We start from the raw sequence: 22,416 nt of genomic DNA, 5'->3' as shown, positions 1-22,416 counted from the left end.
TCAGCCCCCTTTTGACCTCTGCGCGCTTGACAAAATTTAATTAACTCGATAACTTTTTTCCCCTAAACAATGACCACCGTGGTTTTTAGATCCTCTATTTAATTTTAAGGCGGAGAGGGGGACAAGGTAATTTCTCAAGGGCCCTTTCGACCTTACAACTCATGTAAGCTGAAAGGAAACCAGAAATAAAGGAAAGAAATGAGAATCCAGGAGCTGTTCGAAGACTTGAGGATAATTTAGTTCTCTTAACACCGTCACCTTTGTGTCTCAGCTGCAGGCTTGTAATTTCGGAGGCTTCTTGAGAATCATAGAAATTTTGCAAAAGTAGGATGTATGTTCCATTGAGTAACACTTTCCAAAGCAAATACAAGAGTGTGTGACCATTTTGAAGAGAAATCTTATGAAGCCATCAAAGAGTTTTCCCTGAAGGGGACAGACAGCTGCTTTTCACTGTCACAGTTGCCTCCCCCGGGGGTCACCTTTCTGTTCTTAGGCAGCATTTAGTGATCATTTACTGTGTACCAAGGGCTGTGCTCAGAGCTCCACCTAGCTTGTCTCACCCCATTCTCACGAAACCGTCTTTCATAGAAATCCTTATTCCCATTTTATAGATGCAGAAACTGAGGCTCAGAGAAGTTAAATAAAGTGCCTGAAGTCCTGCTCGGCTGGTGAACGGAGCCTGGGCTTTCCTCCTGTGCAATGCTGCTGCTTCTTTACACTGGGTGCATTTGTGGTGCTTCCTTGCTTCCTAGCAGTAAAACACATAAAGGGAAGCTATATCCGTTACTGTAGTATTAGCAATTTAGTGTCCAGAGGGTTTAGAAGTCATGAGCTTCTCCCTTGTTTTTTTCTTATAATTGAAGCTGATTGAGCCCCCTTGATGTGAGTTGCCTTCCCTTCCTTTGTCCCTACGTTGAGATTCTCTGGCTGTCGTATCTCCCGGCCTCTCCCCTGCTCTGCCCAGAGGTGCTGGCTGGCCTGTTTCAGGCTCTCACCTTTCCATGTATCTTACGTCTCCCTTGCAGCCACCTTCTGTGTGTCATTGATGTTACTGCACTTATCACACCGAACATCATATTTTATGTTTGTGTGTTTAATGTCTGTCTCTCTATTGGAGTGTTATCTCCATGAGGGCAGTGATTTTATCTGTCTTTTGGCTTGTGCTGCGAGGAATGCAGCCACGTGGTAAATGCTCATTTATTGTTCAATGGACTGCTTGAATATTGCTGCATCACGTACCTATTTTCTCACATTGTCAGCCTCCGTCCACTCTGGTTTCTCGAATCTCACCCTGCAAGCATGCCCAGGTCTCTTCTTGGTGACAAACATCCTGCCTGTGACCCTGCTATCCTACTTGTAACTGTACCCACTCCACCCCGTGTGGTATTCCACCCTGGGCATTACTGAATCCACTCTTTTGAAAGCCACCAAGGAGCTCCTTCAAAGTGCTACTGTCTCTGAAAGCCCTAAAACTTCCAACAATTTAAAATTGTCCTCCCCTTTAAAATTCTCTTCTCAGTTGTCCGTATTTGTCAGTGACACATGATGAAATATGCAGGGGCAAGATGCCATGAGGCCTGGGATTTGCTGTAAAACGTTTCAGTAAAGTAACTATACAGCAAGAGGGAGGGATCGCATGGGCATGGCTTGATCACTGGTCATGGTTGCATGGCTATCAGGCTTCATTATATCTTTATTGTTGTGTGTGTGTGAAAGTTTTTTTAATAAATTTATTTATTTATTTATTTTTGGCTGCATTGGGTCTTTGTTGCTGCATGCGGGCTTTCTCTAGTTGCATCGAGCAGGGGCTACTCTTCGTTGTGGTGTTCAGGCATCTCATTGCGGTGGCTTCTCTTGTTGCAGAGCACGGGCTCTAGGCATACGGGCTTCAGTAGTTGTGGCGCGTGGGCTCAGTGGTTGTGGCTCACGGGCTCTAGAGTGCAGGCTCAGTAGTTGTGGTGCACGGGCTTAGTTGCTCTGCGGCATGTGGGATCTTCCCGGACCAGGGCTCGAACCCTTGTCCCCTGCATTGGCAGGCGGATTCTTAACTACTGAGCCCCCAGGGAAGTCCCTGTGTGAAAGTTTTTGTCAGACCAAAAAACAAATGCTCTCGTGCTCCGTCCTTAGCGGCATCTGACCTGCCCTCCTCCTTGCTGCCCTTTCCGTCCGCTCTCCTTCCTGTTGCCTCCTTTTGCTTCTGCCCTTGCCTTTGTTTCTCTCTCTAGGCTCTCTTGGATACTTCCCACCCTGCCATGACCTCAGTGGCCAGTGCTGGGTCTCTAACTCCTACAGCCCTGAACTGTCTCCCCAGGCCCTGCTCTGAATTCCCAATGACCCGAATCCCTCCACCACCCTAGCCCCATGCCCTCCAGATGCATGCAGCATGTTTGCTCTGATGGGAACTGACCGTTTCTTCTCAAGGCCCTGCACACCCCTGTCCCCTTCCCATGCCTCCTGAGTTCTCAGTGACATTGTCCTCCTCCTTGTGCCCTGGTCGCAAAACCCTAGAGTCACACAGCCTCTTCGCCATTCCTTGCCCCACCTCCAGTCAACTGTCAGGTGCCCTCTCTTCTTTCCCAAAGCCTCTTCTTCCCCTCCCTGCCCATTTCTCCGTTACCATTTATCCTTATTCAGGCTTCATTATTTCTTGCCTGAATTATTGCTTAGTTGGTCTTCATGCTTTAATTCCTACCCCCTGATCCAATGAACTCACTATTGTCAAATGAATCTTCTCACGTTCGGTGTTACATCATAGCACACGGAATACAGTTCTCTTAATCTGAGACTCCAGTTCTCCTGATCTGGCCCCAGATGGCTTCCCAGCTATATCGCCCACTTTTCCTATCTGGCACTCTAAGCTTTTGTCAACCAGAACACGCTTGTGTCTCACCCCTGCCCTTTTTCTATATATAGAGAGTTCTTACTGTCCTTCGGGGTCCTGCTTGAATGCCACTTCTTCCAGGAAGCCCTTGCTGATTTCTCAGTCAGAAGTAACTTCTCCCACCTCACCATTCCTGAATTACTTCAGGATGTTCTTCTTGCCTCGTATGATTTCATATAATAATTTTGTGGGAAACTTTCCTGTAAGACTAGGATTTTTTTTTTTCCCCATGGCCCAATGTGTTACGAGACTTTGTGTGCTGGAGATAATTAATACTTGTTAAATAAGAGAAGAATTTTAATCCCTTGTCTACTTTGTACAGTTATGATGATAAACAGAAAAATGTGAAAAATGTCTAAGCTGAGAAAAAATTTTATACCCAAGCATTCTGAATTGCTTTTAATATTTCAGAAGTGACATATAAGACTAAAACGAAACTGCCCCAAAATGCAGTGGTGGTGTGGGGTTAGAAAATTCATTGTTAGCCAATGTAAATAGGAATTCAAAGGAAAAATACCAAGTTGAACTCATTTACGTGTGTAATTACCCACCTGTGATCACTCCACTGTCTTATGTATTCCATCTTTCTCCTCCCACATCCAGTTAAAAATACTTTGTATCATTTTTTTTTCCTAACCAAATACAATGAATTCTTGGAATTGGGGGTGGGGTGTGGATGCAACTCTGCCACTTGAAGCAAGATGCAAACGGGCCTCACGTGTGCAGTCAGTGTGGGACAGAAGCTAAGCAGATAGACATTTAAGCCACATTCAAATATGCAAGAGGAGGTTTGGAAATAAATGGCATTGGAAATATCTTGCTGCTTTTAGCTATCAGGAAAGCCATGAGAGAAAACCACAGCTCTTAATAATGTGGAAATCCACCCTATGGTAACCTGAAATTGTTGCTTCCTCTCATGAGAAGGTACTTGATAGGGTAGGAAGGTGTCAGGGGCTTTGCCTTCTCAAGACACTCTTTTTGCGGGTAGTAAAGGATGTCTCAGAGCTTGGGGAGAGAGGCCCTTAAGCTTGAAGAGGCAAAAGAAAAGTGGTTATTTGGGTTCCTTAGTGTCTGGGTGTGGGAAGGAGTTGTAACCCCTGGGGATGCTCTCCAGGGTGCCTGTGGTCCACAGTGCAGGGCTCTGTTGGAGCAGCCCGGGCTCACCCAGAGGGAAGGGGGCTTCCCGCGAGCCCCTGGCCACTCCCAGCACGGGCATCGCTTCCCAGACCCCACCAGGCCCGCTGTGAACCAGAACCCGAATTCAGCAAGACCCCCGGTAATCCACGTGCACGTTGACATTTGAGATGCGCTGCTTAGAGGACAGGGAATAAACGCCCCTTTCGTAGGCTCATCTGTTTGGTCACGATTATTAATGCCTCTGAACACCATAGTCACTTTTTCAGTGCCTCATTTGATACTTGTAAAGTAGGTTAGTATTACTCTCCGGGCTTTGAGGGTTTTTTTTTTTCTTAATCAGACCACAAGGGGTCGCATTTCACCACATAAATACTCATCGCGTCCAGCCTGATCACATCCACAGCGGCAGTCGGAGTTGCTGCAGAAGCCACTTCCCAGAAGTAGGCCCCTGAGCCTCAACCTGGAGTTCATCCACCTCAGCTCTTGTAACCAAGCTCCTTAATTAAAGTAACGGGCAAGGCTTCTCCCCGCCAGCCCCCGACCAGTGCCAAGGGCTTGGGTTACGCCCATTCATTCTGAAATTGTCCACACCTACACTCCCACAAGCTTTCCCCCAAGAGATTTACATTTTACATTGGGAAGTTAATGATGTTTTCTCTTTCAGTCATTTCTTATGTTTCCATGACTCAGGTTCATTACTAGGTCCCCTCCCCCAGTGCTTCTGAGACCTTAATGCTGTGTTTGCCAGCTTCCTTTGGAATTGCCAAGAGGGGTGTCAGCCTTCCCAAGGAAGCACATTTCTGATCACCTGGCCCATGTGTCTGACTCACAAGACTTCCCAGGAATCCTCGCCTCTATCAGTACCATTTATTCATTTGGAAACATTAAGGGACACTTATTTCTTTATAGGATGAGGCATCAAAAGCATTTTATTCATATTAAAACATTTCCCAACATCTTAAATAAATTCAGACAATTCCATTTTGAATCAGACTTCTATTCACCGAAGCAGAAGATTGTTTCTTTTATACTCGTTCATTAAATTATTTTGCTCAACAGAATATAGCTGAGGCAAACAAACAATGCTGCGAGGTCGGACCAGACTAGGAAGCCTGGTGCCTTAGGGTGTGGGTCCCGCTGTGCTCTAACTAGCAGAGCAATTCGCGTCCTCGGCTTCCTATCTCCCAGCCTCGGTTTCCTCAACTGTATAATGAGGAGGCTGAACTAGAATGGTCTATATGTCTCCTCCTTTAATTAATCCAGTAAAAGCAATCAGAAGTTTTGTTGTTTTAATTAAGCCTTGATTTGAAATCGGAAACTGATAGCTATCAGCTATCTCTATCAATAGCTGGTAGAGAATCTTACCAAGCGTCTGTAATCTGATGGGCATCGACAGTCGTAGGTGGCTGGCAGCTGGCGCGTCTTGAAGATATTCTTGAATCAGCTCACAGAATCCTGAATAGGATTCACACATGGGTGTGTGAGCACTTAACAGCATCTCTGGTCACCAATGTTTGATTGAGAATCTTAATTATTAAAATACATTAGTGATTTCTTTTGTCAGTACTTGAGTTGCTTTCAGTGAAAAAAATACACCTCCTTCTGTAGTCGTTTCACTTTTGCTTGTCCCCCTGTTCTCTCCCCCGGTCCCATCACTGTGTCCCCTTAGCAAAGACATAACCAACCAGAACTTAAATTAGTCAGGGTTGGATGTCAGCCACAGGGTAGGGCGAGTGAAATCCCGTGATACCAGCTCACCAGGCAGAGTTTCCAAGGCAACCGCTGTTGTCTGTATCTTCACTCTGAAGGGAAACCTGGGAGAATCTCGTCCTGACGTGGCTCCGAAGAGAACCAGCGTGGGGTGAAATGATCTGTGAATGAGGAGACTTTGATTCCAGCCCTGTGTTTGTTTTACCTCTGTAAGGATAGACCTTATTCACATTTATTTTCTCTAGCTCTGAAATGAGGATTTGAATTGAACTATTTGGGGATGGGCAGTTAAAAACAGATTTAAAATATATACACACTACGGGTCTGAGAATCACTAGATGATCTTCCAGTGATGAAGAAGTGACAGAGTCAGAAGTCTCACAGGAAAAAGAAATAATTTTTGCCATTAAATGAAGGATTAGCATGGGCCAAGATGCAGATAAAAGGGCAGAGAACAGTCCCCAACCAGAACAGCTTCCATCTTCAAGATTTTCTCATTGTTAGTGAAACTATAACATTTATTGTCCAAACCAAGACACATCAGAGGGTAAAAGGGGGAGATATAGTAATTAAAGGTCAGGCCAGGATGACAGATGTAAACCTTCCCAGGCTAGCCTGTGTGTACATCACCCCATCTTTTGCGCTGCATGGTAAGAAGGCTTTGGAACAAAGATCCCCTCGGCTAAAAGAGTTTGAAAACCGCTAGGCTCAAGTGATGAAGATTCCGGGTCATCTGTTGAGACTTAATCAGGTGGGAGTGGAATAGAAAAATGGAGAAACATGGGAGGGTTTGAACAGTCATTCAGGGAGACTTGACAGGGAATCAAACAGAAATGAATGGAAAAGGCTTGGAGGTCTTGATTGTCGCTGAGGGAACACAGTTTTCGTTGGCCCCAGTCAGCAGATTTGTGACTTTATCCAGTCAAGACTAGAGTAATTATGATTTACCTTTGAGCAGGTTTCTGGGGAAAAAAAAATCCCAACACAATAAACATGAAAACAGTTTGTGGTTATGATTAATCTTGTTTTTTGTAAAGAAATTCACTCAAAGTGGACATCAGTAAGCTTATGAAATATACTTATTGTTATCCTCAAAGAAATAAACTGAGTTTGCCATATATTGCAAGTTAATGATAAGATAAAATAAATGGAAAAGGCTGCAGTCCTTTTATAGTGTTAAATATACTTACCTCAGGTGTAAGCACATGTTTGTTTTTTAGCCAGATGAGTTTTCCTGATGGAATAATCTTAAAAGTTTAAAATTGTGTCTTACTTCGGGCTACTATAACAAAATACCACAGACTGAGTGCCTTATAAGCAACAGAAATTTATTTCTCACAGTTCTGGAGGCTGGAAGTCTAAGAGCCGGGGGGCAGTACCACTGGGTTCTGGGAAGAACCCTCTTCCAGGTTGCAGACAGCTGTTTTCTTGTTTCCTCATGTGGTGGCGAGAGGGTCAGAGAACTCTCTGGGGTCTCTTTTATAAGGGCACTAATCTCATTTATGAGGGCTCCACCTTCATGACCCAATAGGCCTCACCTCCTAATAATATCACACTGGGAGTTAACATTTCAACATATGAATTTGGGGTGGGGGGCAAAACACAAGCATTCAGATCATTGAAAAGTAATCCAGAAATGTACTTTTATTGTAGAAAAATTAGAAAATACAGGTAACTGAAATAAAGACAATAAAACCATCTGTAAATCTAAACACTATTAGTATTTTAGTGTGGATCCTTCCACAGTATTTCCTGTGCATTTATTTATACGTATAATTATGAAAATGACAGCTGCAGTAATTATTATTATTAATTATGAAGTTTTCCATGTTAACAAACATACTTTTACAACATTGTTTTAATGACTGTATAATAGTTCACAGTATTGAATAGTTCATTTAACCAAACTCCTGGCATTAGGTAGAAGTTTGTTTCCAGACGTTTTGTATTATAAACAATGTGGTATTGAACATCTTCTAGTGAAATCTTTGTGCACATATAGTGAATGAACCTGGAGTGTGTGATGCAGCGGTAGGTCTGAGGGCTGAGATCTGCTAGCTCTGGGCTCCGTTTGTGATTCACCTGTGGAATGAACACACGATAAGAATGGAAGAGGAGATGTGGGTTTTGGTTCCCACCCAGATACACAACCCTGAGCATGTCACTTAACCATTTCATGGTTCAGTTTTCTTATTTGTAATGACTTTACAAAAAAATAGAGATGATGAATGAATCTGACCCTTGAACTGGACAAATGTAAGGATTAGATGGGGTAAGTTATAAAGCCATTTACTGTATAGGGACATATTCTTTTCTTTCCAAAATGCTATTTAAAATTTTTCTATTACGTCAACTAAAACGGTTTCTAATTTTTGACATTCTCCAGAAGATGGATTTTTCCGAGCCAATCAACAAGTGTTGGGTAATTTGGAAGTTGTGGTCCCTGAATGGGCACTTCCAGGCAGAAGCTAATAGAAAGCTACAGGCGAATCAGGCAGCCTGGCCACCTCCTGGATGATCACACACCAAAGGCAGAGGGAGCACGCGGCTCGCAGAGGCAGCACCCCTTGCTGTGTGATCCCGGGGGGCGGGGAGTTCGCTCCCTGGCCCCTTCACCCTCCCTCCGGCTCCCATCAGCCAGGAGGCTACTCTGAAGCTGGAGAGTGATTTGGGCCTGATCCTGTCCAGCCTGAGAGAGACAGAGGCCAGCCTGCTGTCAGAGATAACAACAGCTGTTACAAGGGAAGTCTGGGGAAAATATTTTAACGAAGAATCCTGGGAATTCCAGCTCCAGTTGGGTGAGGGCCCCAAAGGGACCAGTAGGGAGCATGAATGGAAATTTGCGGCCTGAGGACAAGGGACAAGCCTACAGCTGGAAACTGCATGCCTCCCACGTACCTGTCACTCACCCATAAGAGGGAAAAGCAAAGGGCGAAATGCTATCCACCAAACATGAAGGGGTCTAGAGCCTTCCTGCCCTCTGTTCCTTGTCCCCAGGATGCCCCACGCTGGTGGGCGGGCACCATTCACACGGTGTTCTGCGAGATACTGCATCCCCTCGTGCTGGAGAGGCCCCATGGGCCGCACACACTCTGTCTCTTTCCTCCTCCCCTGCCTCGGGGAGATGTTGAGCGCATAGTAGGTGCTCATTTTGTGCTCACCAAATGGAGGAGTAAACAGTACCGGACACAGAGAGGGGAAGCTGAGGCCCTCCTACCCACCCACGGGAGACCTTGGCACCCCTAGCCTGCCAGCGATGCGGCCTGCAGGACCTGCACGGTAATTCTCAGCTTCCTAAAGAAAATAACTTTATTCCCACCCACGTAGGAGGAAGAGGTCTTGGGTTAGAAGGAAAGGGGTAAATGCAAAATTGTAAAGACAACAATTCTGAGTTATCTGAAATGTGCATTGTAAAGCTAACATAGTTTCCATCCATGGAGAGGTCCCCAAACTGGAACTCAGCGTGGTAGGAGTCCATCTGAGTTAAGTAAGGGAGAAAGCAAAGGCTAGTTCTGGCCACATGCTGGAGCTGACCAACAAGAGTCCACTTTACTAGAGCAGAGACGGACAAGTGCTAGGTTTTGAAAAGAACTTTCTTTGTTGTAGGTATCTCGGTTGCAATTTTTTAAAGTTCTCCCAGCTAACTTAAGTATGATATATAATGCTGACCAATTAAACATCCCAGCACATTTCCCCAACTCTCTTAAGCTGTATGATGATGGAGTGGAAGATGGGGGGCCCTATTAGTAAAACTGACCTTTATTTTATTTGCTATTTATAGAGAAAGACTTGTAGTACCTGAAAAATATGAGGCAGTGTCCTATTTTAGGCCATAAACAATGAAACACGAATGCATCCTAGAGTCATTAATCTCATGTGCACATAGAGACGGTCTCCTGCCTGCAGGAAATAGAGGCTGGAAAAAGGCGTTCGTTTGGAGTAAATAGCTAACTTTTGTGGTGACCTTCAAATATCAAGTTTCTATTTTTGTTTGACGACTTCAGTTTTTCAATTGCTGGCAAATCATAATGGGAGGGACAGATTGATATGGGTTTATTCTCTTAAATGTTAAGTTCGCGAAGAGATATTCAAAAGCTCCACTTGGGGGCTGAGAGGTTAAAGGTTATGTCTCTGTTTTGAGCTTCCCAGACCCCAGCATAAAGTGTTTAAGGGGAAACATTTTTTTTTTTAATTGAAGCATACTTCATTTACAATGCTGTGTTAGTTTCTGGTGTACAACAAAGTGATTCAGATATATATACACATATATATACTTTTAACTATTTTTTCCATTATAATTTATTACAAGATATTGAATATAGTTCCCTGTGCTACACAGTAGGACCTTGTTGTTTGTCCGTTTTATATGTAGTAGTTCATATCTGCAAACTCCTAATTTATCCCTCCCCACCCCTTCCCCTTTGGTAACCATAAGTTTGTTTTCTGTGTCTGGGTTTCTGTTTTGTAAATGAGTTCATTTGTATCATTTGTTTAGTTTCCACATATAAGTGATATCATATGATATTTGTCTTTGTCTGACTTACTTCGCTTAGTATGATAATCTCTAGGTCCATCTGTGTTACTGCAAATGGTATTATTTCATTCTTTTTTATGGCTGAATAGTATTCCACTGTATACACACACACACACACACACACACACACCACATCTTCTTTATCCATTCATCTGTCGATGGACATTTAGGTTGTTCCCATGTTTTGGCTATTGTAAATAGTGCTGCTACGAACATTGTGGTGCATGTATCTTTTCCAATTCGTTTTCTCTGAATATATGCCCAGGAGCGAGATTGCAGGATCACATGGTAACTCTATTTTTAGTGTTTTGAGGAACCTTCATACTGTTCTCTATAGTGGCAGCACCAAGTTACATAGAGAGAATCATTTCTTAAGGAGAAGTGATGGTTAGTGATCTAAGAATTTGGGGTTAGACAACTTGAAGAGAAGGAGTGTGGGAGAAAAGAAGAGATAGCAAGAGACAAAGACAGACAGACAGACACTGTGAGTTGAATTGGTACTTTTAGGAGCCGCAGAAATCATCCTGGAATATTGTTTCCTCAAGGCTGTTCACACAAGTGAGAGAAAGACTCACTTATACCTCGTTACCTCTTAAGAGACAGCATTGGAGGAAATCTGTTAGAAACCCTTCCTTCCCCTTCTTTACCACCTCCAGGGCTCACAATTCTATCAGACTTTCTGGACTGAGAAAGAGGGGAGAAGAGAGGGTAGTAGCAGAATGGCCACACCAGGGAGTCTGGGTGGTTAGAGAAGAATTAGATCTTATACCTGTGCCATCAACCTATGGGCAGCAAGGCTCCTTCCAGAAGCCCTGGGGGCTCCGCTGGCCCCCAGCTGGGGGAGCCAAGTGCTGGAGACTAAAGACTATGGGCAGGGAAGGGGTGGGTGGCTGCATGTGAGCCCCCTGGGGGACTGGAGAGACAGCATGTGGAGTCCTGGCAGTCTGGGTGTCAGAGCAGGGTGACCTGGTCTGGCTCCCAGCCGGTCAACATGGGAAATGGTCAGCATGCTGGTTACACCTATGTGTCTCTACAAAGATAACTGGCTGTCTTTAGGGATTTGTTATGGGGAGAGGGAGGCTTGGTTGGTACAGAACATCTATATTGTTCAAAAAAAAATTTTTTTTTAACTAGTGTGTATTTTATAATTAGGAAAAAAACCCCAGTATAGATATTTTCATTTTGGGGGAAAAAAATTGGGGCATGAATCAGGGCTCAGTTAGGTTCAGTGTTAGGGACTGGTGGGCCCCATGCTGCTGGTTGGCTCATGGGCTGGGCCTAACGTCAGGGAAAGAATGTTGGGTCTGAAGTCACAAGGTGGCGCTTTTGTTTCTGTCCTGCTCTTTCCCATCAGGGAGCAGCCATCTTCTGAGCCTCAGTGTTTTCCTCTGTGAAATGGGGTGGTTGAAAGACTTAAATGACACCTCACAGAGCGGTTGAGAGGCTTAGGTGAAAACTCCCCATAAACATTGTAAGGTCTCACCAACAAGTTTGTGTGATTTTTTCCCCACTGAGACTGGAAGATCCACGGGGTCTCCCCTTTGCTTTCACCTCCAAGACAGAGTCAACTATCACTCATGTATGAGAGAAACACGAACGTCAGCAATGAGTGTCTGCTTAGCATTTCGATTGCCTTTATGCTGTGTCTTTCTTCAGCTGGTAATCCTGTTTTGGGGAGACAAGGAGATGCAGCATATCTGCAGGGCTCTGTACACACAGAGTGTTGCATGGAGGGGGAAAAAGACCCCCATGCTCAGCCTCTCACCTCAGGTCTGTAAATTGTCAGCGAATAATGCCCCTTCATTGCTCTGCGAGGCTGTGGTAGGAGGCCGGGGTCCCCACCCAGACTTCAGAACACCGTGCTGAAATGCAAGATGGTGAGGACCTATCAGCCATCGTTCTCTCTGCCAGCAAACTCTTGAGTCTTGCCCAGCCTGGGAAGTTTAATGACAGCTAAGAAAGCGATCTTGGATTTATTTTGGGGGCTTTCCAAAGCTCGAGGGGAAAAGTAATTTTATTTATATAAAGAAGAAAAAAATACCCAGAAACCTTTTGCCAGCTGAGGCCTTTCTTCACCTTTTTTTCCTAGCTTCTTGACTCCTGTAACTTCCTGAGCCTGGAGTAAGGCAAGTTTACTGTCTCGAACAAAGGGTGGTTTATATTCTTTTGCTGTAAGACAGATGGGGGAAGGGGAGGAAGGAAGAGAGACTCTGGGTTCAGATCTTTCTTTCTAGAGAATATGAAGTTCTTCTGGTGAAGTAACTCCCCTGGTCCATAGGTTAAATAAATATCACACATATGGCAAAAGTTAGAGAGGACTCATGAAGTCCATGGGGCCAGAACGATGTCTTGTTGGTATTGAGTGAACCAAAGAATTCCACTGAGAGCCTATGTTAAGATCTCTGACCCCGTTAGGTCTGAATAAAGAAGGGCAGAAAGATGAGTTAATTTCTGACACTAGTTTTATTTCCCTTTGGCTCCAATGGTTTGAACATGCTGTGTATTCGTCTATGTTCTGGTCTACAAATGGGACCCAGTCCATGTGTTCGATTTGACTTAACATGCTTTTATTGAGCACCTACTATATACCTGGCTTCTCGCTGAGTATTGTAGGCAGACAACCGAAGAGATATACCAACAAGGGCCGTGTGGAGAATGGAAAGAGCATGAGTACGAATCCAGCACCTGGGACCTTGGGCTAGCTACTAATAGCATTCAATCTCAGCTCCCTTGTCTGTAAGATGGAGAGAAGATCACCTAGAGGAGAAATTAAACTGCACGAGGTAACATATATAAATGTCCTGAAGTTCTTTGGATTGCAAGGAACAAAACCCTCTTCAGACAAATTTGACCAAGAAAGGGAGCTGGGTGTTGGAAGGGCACTGGGGTCTCTCCTGGAATTCACTGAAAGGTTAAGTGTAGGGGCCAGTGGGAGGGCCGGACCGGGGCTATGCTGGGGTCTCGGCAGCGGGAGTGTCTTCCCCACAAAGTCTCCAGGACGAGGTTCCGCTCCATTGCCGCTCCCTGTGCCTTGCTTCGCTCTGCCTCTCATCAGGGGGCGTCTGTGTGGCTGAGGGAGGCAGGGCCTGGCCTAGCAGCATGGGGAGGATGGGGCATGGCTGCCATAACAAAGTTCCACAGACCAGGAAGGGTGGGGCAGGAAGCTTAAACCACAGAAGTTGATTTCCTTACAGTCCTGGAGGCTGGAAGTCTGAGATCAAGGTGTTGGCAGGTGTTTCTCCTCTCTCCTTGGCTTGCCCATGGGGGTCTTCTCACCGTGTCCTCAAGTGGTCTTTCCCCTGTGGAGGATCTGTGTGCTAATGTCCTCTTCTTATAATGGCACCAATCACATTGGATTAGGGCCCACCCTGGTGGCCTCATTCTTGATTACCTCTTTAAGGACCCTATGTCTGAACGCGGTCACACTCTGAGGTGCTGGGGTTTAGAATATCAGATATGAATTTCTGTGGCACACAGTTCAGCCCAGACCAATGCCCTCCAGCAAAGAGGGCTGTCATGGGCTGGGAAGACAAGCCCACAGTTGTCTGCTCTAGAACAGCCTGAGATCAGGGCTGGGAATGTAGGAGTCTCTTTTGAAATGTGGGTCCTCTCCTCTTCTCCCTGCAAAACACCGCAAAACACTCATCCTTCTCCAGGGGAGATGCTGCCTGCCTGGGGCCATGAAAAAAATCTCGAGCCCTGGGGAGGACACAAACTTGGGACTTGGGAGTTCGGGTCTGTGTTGTGCCACTGCTCACCAAGTGGGTCAGAGATGTCGCCTTTCAAGTCGTTTCTTGTGTGTGAGATGGGGAGGGTAGGTAGAGGTGAGTGGGCGCAATGACCTGAGGATTCCATGATTCCAAGCCGTGCGCTAGTTAAGGGCAGAGTGCCAAAGTGAGGGGTAAGTAATTGGTGTTGGCTCAAGTCACTGGGAAAGGTTTTGCGCCTGCTTCGGATGGAGTGTTTCCCATAATCTTTGCTTGGGCTGGAGCCAGCCATCCTCCAGGACTGACTGACTTTTTTGGTCAAAAGTAACTCATCTCTTTTTCTTCTGGCCAAACAAAACCAAAAAACAAGAAACACCCTCAAACCAGCCCCCCCCCCCCAACAAACAAAACCGAAACAAAGAAACTTCTGCCCTTCAGAGCCAAAGCAGCACAGGTTTTGGGGGGAGTCTCAGAGAAAGACACTTTCTGCTTGCTCCCCTCAGCCGTCACCCTGTCTGCCGGGCTCCAGCTCTGGCCAACTCTGCTGGAATCTCTTTGCGCAGCTCCAGATGCTGCCCTGGAAATTCCGAAGTCCAGTTACTGAGAGAGAAGCCTCTGAAACGGGTCAACCTGGACCTTGGTGACAAAGTGAAGGAGTTAGAACAAGAGTCAGACAATCGAAGAGTAGGAATATTTCCTCAGCTCTGGTTCTGGAATGTTCCCACAAGGAGCATGCCGTCGGTTGACTGTTCATTTGAATGACTTGGGGCTTTTCCTTTACTCAGAAACCCTTGTTGGGGTTAAGGGGCTCAATACACCGCACTCTCCCTTCCTTGCCTGAATCCTGCAATAACTGATGATCAGAAGAAAGGGACAGAGGATGAGCCCCCAGGGCACAGTCATGTCTCCTAATAGAAGCCATAGAGTCAGACACAGGCCCGTAAAACCAGTGGTTAAGAAGGAACAGACCAAGCGGTGTGTCCCAGATCTAAACGCCAGGGGCTGAGTGATGCTGGTTTGGTGACTCTTTCCAACAAATGACGGAAGAGTCACTGAGGGTCTTTCCAGTGAGAGGCTGAGTGTTATGCTAGGAAATGTCCTGCCTGAGGAGAGGAAATGTAAGAACAGGGAAGAAAAGCGTCTCCTCCATACTGCTGTCTCCCCAAGACAAGCACCCAAGACATTCAGGTGTGAGAGGTTCGATAGGACACCAGCAGGACACCAGCAGCTTAACACGGAGTACGCGCTGCTGGCCCTCCTTGCCTTTGGAAGTCCTACGGCTAGACCACCACCAGGAACTCCTCCCTGGGTTCCTCCTTCCCAAGACTTGTCCTCCTCTTGTGTTGCAGGATCCTCTGTACCTTGAAGGGACTCTGCAAAATTCTCCTTCTTCATTTTAGCAGTTCATCTCCTCCACATCTAAGGAACGTTAAGTGACTCTGCTATCATCTACTTTGGCATTCACCCTTTATCATCTCAGAAGAGCCAGCAGGGACTCTGCAGTTTCTCTCTCCTTCGCCTGTGTAGGTGGAAGGGAACAATTTAGATATTTACTTTTCCACTGAGGATGAAAAATGCCACCCTCCATTAGAAGGCAGAAGTGACTACAACCAGTTTGGGTGTGCGGGAGAATTCATTTACAGTTTATGACCCTACCATAATGGGCTAAATGATCCCCTAAGCATTTAAGAGGGTAATGAAGTGAATGATCGGTTAACCAATTAAGACTGTAACTTTGAGAACGTGTGAATGACAGGGCTAATGCGATTTTCTGAACGGAATCCAGATTTCAGCTCCACTTGTGCAATAGTCCATTTTTTCCCCTCTAATTTAAATTGCTGCCTAAATTATTTACTGAATATGTACGTTGCTCTGGTTTGGGACTCTATTTTATGTCCACTGATCCATTTGTTGCTGTGCCCGCAGCACACTTCGAAAACTATGATAACCTTATGGTATATTTTGATATTTCCTAGAATCCTCCCACTGTTATGCTTTTCCCAAAGTTTCTTGGCTTCATGTACAGATTTTTAGCTCCCATTGATTTTTTAAAAATCAGCTTTATTGAGGTATAATTTACGTATGATAACATTAGTGGAAAATAGAGTCAGTGTACAATTTGATGAGTTTTGACAAATGGATACAGTCCTGTGACCACCATTACAATGATGATATAGAATGTTTCCATCACCCAACAAAATTCTTTCGTGCCCTTCTGCAGTCAATCTCCTTCTTACCTCTGGCCCCTGGTAATTGCGGTTCTTTCTTTTGTCACTAGGGTTTTCCCTTTTCTAGAACTTTATATGAAGGGAATCAGACAGTGTGCAGTCTTCAGTATCTGACTTTTCTCATTAACGTACTGCTTTTGAGATCCTCCATGTTATTGCAGGAATCAGGGGTTTGTTCCTTTTTATTGCTGGTGGTGACCTATTGTGTGGATATACTTGCAGTTGGTTTATCTAGTCATCCGATGATGGGCATTTGGGTTGTTTCCAATTTTTGATTATTATGAATAAAACTTGGAATGAACATTTGCATAAAAACCTTTGAGTGGTCATATGGTAAGTTTAGGTTTACCTTTATAAGAAAAGTTTAGGAGTTCTCGTTTCTCTGCATCCTCACCAGCACTTGCTGTTGTCAGATTTTTAATTTTAGCTGTTCTAATAGGGGGGCAGTGGTACCTCACTGGCATTTTAATTTGCATTTGCCTAAGGACTAACGATGAACACCTGTTCATGTGCTTGTCTGTCACCTATACTACTTTTTGGTAAAGTGTGTCTGTTTAAGCTTTTGGACTTTAAAAAACATTGGGATGTTTGTTTTCTTACGGCTGATTTTGGGGAGTTCTTGATATATTCTAGATACAAGTCCCCTTTATCAGACACGTGATTTTCAAATAGGTAGCTTGTCTTTTTATTCTCTGAACAGCGTTTTCACAGAGCAAAAGTTTCTAACTGCGATGAAGTCCAATTTAACAATCTTATCTTCTCTGACGTCCTGAAAACTCTTGGCCAAAATCAAGATCACAAAGATTTTCTCTTATGTTTTCTTCTAAAAAGTCTAAAGTTTTGTTTTTCGTTTTGGTTTATGGTCTATTTGAATTAGCTTTTGTAGAAGGTGTGACGTTTGTGCTAAAGGTCTGGGTTTTTTGTTTTTCTTTTTGGCCTATGGACGTCTAGTCGGCAGCACCATTTGTTGAAAACGTCATCCATCTTCCATTGAATCATTTCTCACCTTTGTGAAAAATTGGTCGTATTTGCGTGAGTCTGTTTCTAGGTTCACTATTCAGTTCCTCCAACACCACACTGTCCTGGGGAGATGGATCAACAAATGAACAGAGAGGTCACTCATTTGTTAGGACTCAGCTCACACCTGTATTGGCAGAATTCTCTTAAAACGTTACCAGGCAGAACTGGCCTCCGCACCGTAAATCCTCACTGCCCCTTCCTTCGATCACAGCTCCACAGCCCTGTCAGCTTTTGGAGGGCAGGGATGGTGACATTCCTTTCTCTAAGCGCGGCACAGGGCCGTCACATAGGGGACGCTCAATAATATTTGTTGAATAAAATGAGTAACCATGGACCAGCTGCAAACTGGTCTACTTTTAAGAAGACACAGGAAGTCACGTTTTGAGGCAGGCTTTTTGCTCACAGAATAACTTTCACAAACGAGGAGCAGACAGAGACATTTTGCCATGCAGCAGCGCTGAGAAACAGTTTTTTAAAGTATAATGTAATTCAGGTGAAGAAATATATTTGTGTCCTATGACTTTTTTCCCCAAAGTGAAATGGTTGTATTAAATCCTGCGGAAAAAGATGACAATGTGTTTTTATATCTAAGATTATCTATTTCTTGCAATAAAAGAACATGAAGGAGGAAACTGGCACTGCTTTTCAGCTTCGAAAATGTCCATATTCAGGTAGATTTGAGAAGTGACAGCCAGTAGAAGCTTTATCATCCTTCTTCCTGAAGTGGCTTACAGCTCACACTGGGAAACCAGTCAGTCTCAGGCTGTTTCTTGCTGCTGTAAATAGTTTTTTTTTTGTAAGGAATTAACTGTCAAGTGATCGACAAGGCAAAGTTGCTTTGAGCCCTCAGTGAGGTGTGGAAATAGCTTGATAACGCAGTCTTTCAAAATGGTGCTGTTGATAATGAAATGTTACCTGTTGGGGATTGACATGTGTTATCTTCTGTGCATCAGGGGACGAAGGGGGTGTCAGAAACCCAGCCTGAGATCCCCGGTCCCTTCTCTGATTCTGTTTTCCTTGCTTCAGACTGTCGGGTCTAGCAGACAAATAACGAGACTGGGAAAGTAGGCTCTGAGTCTCTCTAAATTTTCAAAGACTTTACGTGTCTTCCTTCTCAAAAAGGGACATACTCAGGATGTAACACATCATCCTAGCACCCCACCTTCGTTGACGGAGAAGTATGGGCCAGTGACCATTTTCAAGTTGCCACTTTGGTGTCAGATCTATGAACGTTGTCCCTCTTACTTTCTTGAGCATTTCTGATTGTCGATTTGACACTTTGCTTCTTCAGATAAAGCAGTTCTCCACTGGAAGGTTGCTCGGATTTTAATTGTGTTCCCTTCAGTTGGTGAAGAACTTATTTGTTTTAATTTATTTTAAGTATAGTTGATTTACAATGGTGTGTTAGTTTCTGCTGTATAGCAAAGTGACTCAGTTATACATATATACTTTTTCATATTCTTTTCCATTATGGTTTGTTACAGGGTACTGTATATTGTTCCCTGTGCTATACAGTAGGACTTTGTGGTTTATCCATCCTATATGTAAGAGTTTGCATCAGCTAATGCCAAACTCTCAATCTAGTCCTCCCTCTTCCCCCTCCCCCTTGGCAACCACAAGTCTGTTCTCTATGTCTGTGAGTCTGTTTCTGTTTTGTAGGTAAGTTCATTTGTGTCATATTTTAGATTCCATATGTAAGTGATATCATATAGTATTTGTCTTTCTCTTTCTGACTTACTTCACTTAGTATGATAATCCCTAGGTTATCCATGTTCCTGCAAATGGCATTTTTTCATTCTTTTTATGGCTGAGTAGTATTCCATTATACATATATACCACATCTTCTTCATCCATTCATCTGTTGATGGACATTTGGTTGTTTCCATGTCTTGGCTATTGTGAATAGTGCTACTATGAATATAGGGGTGCATGTATCTTTTTAAGTTATAGTTTTTGTCCAGATATATGCCCAGGAGTGGGATTGCTGGATCATATGGTAATTCTATTTTCAGTTTTTTGAGGAACCTCCATACTGTTTTCCATAGTGGCTGCACCAATTTACATTCCCTGGTTGGTGAAGAATTTAACTTCTACTTTCATAATAGTACACCAAATGGTTTTACTTGAATCTGACAGTGAATGGTCAAAGCTGTGAAATTGTATATGAAAGTTATGAACTGGTAAGTACCCTCTCTACTGACTTTGAAAAAAACGTGAGTATAAAATCACTATGGCCTTTCTAAAAACACTGAAAGCCAAATACAACCTTGACATTTAAATGTGACTTTGAGGGGTAGGACCACATTTCAGCAGCGTAAGAGGCCTCATTTTTTGCTCCTTTATTTAAAGAGAAATATCTAAATATTTAACCAGCAACTGTCAAGTCTCCCAGAAGTGAGCCATGAACAAAACTTCCTGTGTTATGGGGACTGTAGTGGCTGTTAGGAAAATAAGTCACAAATAAATGAAACCAGGGAGGAGGCACGTAAATGGCCTCTGCTGTAATTGTTCACTGAGAAGTGAGCTCTACACACATTTTCTTTAGTCATTAAAAAAGAAAACAAAAGCCAAGCCAACCGACGCTCAGAAATAGCAATGAAATTGTGACTTACATAAACCTTTCTGCCACGGATGCTTGCGGCAGCTCACGTGTATAGAGTGTGCGTATGAAGATAGCTATGTAGATATGATCGGGAGTCGACTTTTATTGTGTACCTGAGTCTTATTTAATCTTGACAACAACGTCGTGGGCTCCTATTATTCCCATTTTACAGATGGAGAAACTGAGGCTGGCTCTATCTCCTGATTTTGCCCAGGGTCACATAACTGGTCGTTGTTGGTTCTCTTCATCTCCAGACCCTTCCAGCACGGATGTTCCTGAGTGTCCCCTACAGACATGGGTCTGTGATTCCCACATGGTTTCCGGCAATTAAGATCCAATCCTAACATCGAAGTTTCCTCTTTCTTTCCTCAGAACTTCTTTTGTTTTCGCGGTACCAAGAAGAAACAGAAGTCTGTGTTTCAGGAAACGTGATCGGGAATAACCCAGGAGCCCCTTGCTGTCAAATCACACTGTCTTTTTCCTTTTAACCCATGAAAGACTTTCTCCTTAGGAAATGCCCTGGGCATGTAATTAATGTGCCGATCCTGTAGCACTTTTTTTCCACGAAGGGCTTGATAGAGTTGGAGGCTTCTTTATTTAAGAAACAGCAGGGCTTCCCTGGTGGTGCAGTGGTTGAGAGTCCGCCTGCCAACGCAGGGGACATGGGTTCGTGCCCTGGTCCGGGAAGATCGCACATGCTGTGGAGCGGCTGGGCCCGGGAGCCATGGTCGCTGAGCCTGCGCGTCCGGAGCCTGTGCTCTGCAACAGGAGAGGCCACAGCAGTGAGAGGCCCGCGTAGAAAAAAAAAAAAAAAGAAACACCAAACACCAAACCTGAGGGCAGAACTCAGCTGAGCCATTCCCTTTTCTTCCTTGTCGCTTCTCCGTGACCAGAATACTATCAAAGTTTCCCGAGGACACTGTCAAGAACCTCACACGCATACCCGGCCCCTCCACTGGGACCTTTCTCTGGTTAGAGTCATGAATAACAGAGAGGGCCGCTCAAGAAAGGATGATGATGGGTATCCTCCCTCTTCGGCCTTCTTCTCAGCATTTCGGGGTGAAACTGATTGGAATTTTAGTTTCTGTCAGAACTTATCAGTATCTGGTAGGCTCTGAAGATTTTTTGAGGTGGGCTAGAAGACTGTTTCTGGGAACCAGACATTGCACAGATGGCTTCAAGTTCAAGTTCGGGTAAAATAACCTTCCCCCTGTCCCTCGCTCCTGCCTCCCCACGGGAAAACGAATCCCTGATATTTATAATAATTGATATTTGTGCTGGGAATCAACTTCTCCTGGTCATCCTGAAAGCAAGGGTAGAAAAGATATACCTTGGAATTATATGAAAGCTTTTTCTTTTAAAAAGCCCCTCCCTCATCCTTATTAAAAGGGTTACATTTGTATGTTAAGAAGAAAGTAAAAATTACTTATAGTCCCACTGCACAGGTATAAACACTATTAATATTTTGTTAAGATTTTTTCCCCAGTGCTCATATATGATTTTTTTAAAACACAACTGAAATTAAAAAGTCAATGTTATGTCAACAAGAGGAATCTGCATCTGCGGTACGCAGGCCTCTCACTGTTGCGGCCTCTCCCGTTGTGGAACAGAGGCTCCGGACGCGCAGGCTCAGCAGCCATGGCTCACAGCCCCAGCCACTCTGCGGCATGTGGGATCTTCCCAGACCGGGGCACGAACCCGTATCCCCTGCATCGGAAGGCGGACTCTCAACCACTGCGCCACCGGGGAAGCCTGGAATCTATATCTCTTATGCAGAACTAAGAAAGGTTTTGTTTGTTTGTTTTAGGAAACTAATCCTCACAGTGTGAGGTTGGAATGATTATTTAGATGTTTTGCAGAAAAGCAAACTGCCTTGACCTGGAGGACTCCTAATGTCCTTCTCCCTCTATCCATGGCCCCCAAACTCCCCCCTCCTTCTTGACAGCAGCAGCAGGCAGAGACAAGAGTGCTTTGACTTAATGGAGGTCACTGGAAGCGGTGCATTCTTTAAGATGCAGGAGGTGTTACCTGAGAACTGCGTTCACTTCTTGGTGGGTGTTGAGGCAAAAGACACAATGAAGCCAAAGATCAAGAGAGGGAAGGATGTATTATTACTTGTAGCCAGTAAGGAGCGCACCGGGGATCTTCCCCAAAGCAGTGTCTCCCTAAACAGCAAAACTGGGGAAGTTTCTTTGTTTGTTTTAAATTTTTATTTTATTTATTTATTTTTGGCTGCGTTGGGTCTTCGTTGCTGCGCGCGGGCTTTCTCTAGCTGCGGCGAGCGGGGACTACTCTTCGCTGCGGTGCGTGGGCTTCTCATTGCGGTGGCTTCTCTTGTTGCGGAGCACGGGCTCTAGGCGCGCGGGCTTCCGTAGTTGTGGCTCACGGGCTCTAGAGCGCAGGCTCAGTAGTTGTGATGCACGGGCTTAGTTGCTCCGCAGCATGTGGGATCTTCCTGGACCAGGGCTCGAACCCGTGTTCCCTGCATCGGCAGGTGGATTCTTAACCACTGCACCACTAGGGAAGCCCCAAACTGGGGAAGTTTTAAGCTAAGGGTACACGTATTTTCATGAAGGGGCTTGGGCAGTCGACAGAGT

Source organism: Stenella coeruleoalba (genome assembly GCF_951394435.1).
Source record: "Stenella coeruleoalba genome assembly, chromosome: 5".
Lineage (NCBI taxonomy): Eukaryota > Metazoa > Chordata > Mammalia > Artiodactyla > Delphinidae > Stenella > Stenella coeruleoalba.
Note: the sequence above shows the minus strand (reverse complement) of the source record.